The sequence below is a fragment of the Phoenix dactylifera genome, unplaced genomic scaffold (genome assembly GCF_009389715.1).
Source record: "Phoenix dactylifera cultivar Barhee BC4 unplaced genomic scaffold, palm_55x_up_171113_PBpolish2nd_filt_p 000979F, whole genome shotgun sequence".
NCBI classification, from domain to species: Eukaryota; Viridiplantae; Streptophyta; class Magnoliopsida; order Arecales; family Arecaceae; genus Phoenix; species Phoenix dactylifera.
Window position 1 is genome coordinate 43,292 of NW_024068335.1, and position 2,478 is coordinate 45,769.

The following is a 2,478-nucleotide window of genomic DNA, read 5'->3' on the forward strand; positions in this document are numbered from 1 at the left end:
CTAGTCAGCCTTCATGCATAATTTTTCCTGATAATGTAGGACATTTTGACATCAAACCAGGGGTAATCCAATTGCTGCCCAAGTTTCACGAGTTAGACTTTGAGAGTCCGTATCTTCATTTAAAAGATTTTGAAAAATTGAGCATTACATTTAGAGTGCCAAACGTCACCGAGGATATCCTCAAGCTGACATTGTTCCCTTTCTCTCTAAAGGATAAGGCCAAAATATGGCTAAACTCCTTGCGAGCTAGATTAATAAGAACTTGGCAAGATATGCAGAGAGAATTTTTAAAGAAGTTCTTTCCCACACAAAGGACCAACTTTTTGAAAAGATATTTCAGCAATTTCCAACAAAAAGATAATGAAACATTTAATGAATGTTGGAAAAGATTTAAAGACCTTCTTCTCTCATGTCCTCATCACGGGTTCGAAACTTGGAGAACCATTAGCTTCTTTTATGAAGGTTTATCTCCAAAGTTGAAACAGTTTGTAGAGACCATGTGCAATGGTAGATTTTTAGAAAAACAACCTGATGAGGCATGGGAGTATTTGGATTTCCTTGCTGAGACTGCCCAACTTTGAGATAACGGGGATAAAAACAATAAGTCTTTTCCTAAGCCTACTAGCTCTGTACAGGAAGGCCTTTACAACCTCAGAACTGAGGACGATCTTCATGCTAAAATGGCAGCCCTCACTAGGAAGGTAGAAGAAATTGAGCTTAGGAAGGTTGAGCCTGTCAAGACTATAGAGCTTAGAAACGAGTGTTGTGGTATCCGCGATATGTCGGGTCATACCACTACATATTGCCCCACCATACCGGCATTCAAAGAAGTCTTGCATGATCAAGCAAATGTTATGAACTCCTACCAAAAGCCTTATAGCGATCCATACTCGAATACCTATAACCCTGGTTGGAAGAATCATCTAAATTTTAGGTGGAGAAATGATCATCCTCAACAGTCACACCATTCAGCTCCTTCACCTGCACATCCTATTTTTGCATCACCACCCTCTCAGAAGCGGAATATCGAGGATACCTTGCAATCTATACAAATTTTTTTACAAGGTCAAGCTAATATCAATGCTCAAAATACTCGAAATTTTGAAGATATAAGGAACCAATTGTCAATATTGACTACCGTCCTAAGTGCTCAAGAGAAGGGTAAGCTTCCAGCTCAACCCCAACCTAACCCACAAGTGCACGGTAGTAATAATACGGCTCCTTCTAGTTCGCATACAGAACATGCAAAGAATATCATAACTTTGCGTAATGGAAAAGTCATTGATCAGACCATCCCATTGAGACCATAGATCACTTCTAATTCTGATGCTCCCAAAGTCGATGAAAGGGACAAAGAAGAAGTTGAGATCCCAACTTCTACCGAGAAAGTTGAATGTCCTTTTCCTCCGCCTTTTCCACAACGGTTAAAGCCATTGCAAAAGCTCGAACCTAATTCTGAAATTTTTGAGCTTTTTAAGCAAGTAAAGATCAACATACCTCTTCTTGATGCAATCAAACAAGTACCCTCATATGCCAAATTTTTGAAGGACTTGTGTACTATCAAGCGCCGATTAAATGTCAAGAAGAAGGCATTTTTAACTGAAAATATGAGTGCTATTTTGCAGCACAACATTCTTCCTAAATTTAAGGATCCAGGTTGCCCAACCATCTCATGCATCATAGGCGACTTTAGGATAGAGCGAGCATTGTTAGATTTAGGGGCGAGTATGAATTTGTTGCCATATTATGTATATGAGCAACTTGGTTTAGGTGAGTTGAAGCCAACTTCCGTCACTTTGCAATTAGCTGACAGGTCAGTTAAAATTCCAAGAAGGATTATCGAGGATGTATTAGTCCAAGTAGACAAGTTCTATTTTTCTATCGATTTTATCGTATTGGACACACATCCGGCTCCGAACTCACAGTCTCAGATTTCGGTCATTTTACGACGTCCATTTCTTGCAACTTCTAATGCATTAATTAATTGTAGGAATGGCGTCATGAAGCTTTCTTTTGGTAACATGACCTTAGAACTGAATATTTTTAATGTGTGCAAACAACCCAATGATCCCGAAGAAAGTAAGGAGGTTGATTGGGTTGAAACCATCATGGAAGAATATTTGTTAGCTGAAGCATTTAACAACCCATCCGATGATGGCTTGATTGATTGGTGTCCTAATGGCACCATTGATAATGATTTGTCAATCACACCTATTGTGGATAGTTTGGATATCAAGATGGTCAATGGAGACCGAAAGTAGGAGAATTTGAGAGGTTGTCGCCTCAAGAGGTGAAAATAGTACCATTCCATGAGCAAGCACCCAAGATCAAATTGAAACCCTTACCAAAGGAACTTAAGTATGCCTTTCTTGGACTCAGTGACACTTTTTCTATAATCATCTCATCTGGACTTGATCATATCCAAGAAAGAAAATTACTTGGTGTTCTAAAAAATCATAAGGAAGCTTTAGGGTGGTC

The 2,478-nt window shown here is 39.1% G+C and overlaps 1 non-coding gene across 1 annotated transcript; it reads right to left on the minus strand.

The window, feature by feature from the left end:
- Positions 1 to 318: 318 nt before the first annotated feature.
- LOC120107710 lies at positions 319 to 427 on the minus strand. The gene has a single exon (XR_005509387.1). It is a non-coding gene; the product is annotated as a small nucleolar RNA R71 (small nucleolar RNA).
- Between the last annotated feature and the right edge of the window lie 2,051 nt (positions 428 to 2,478).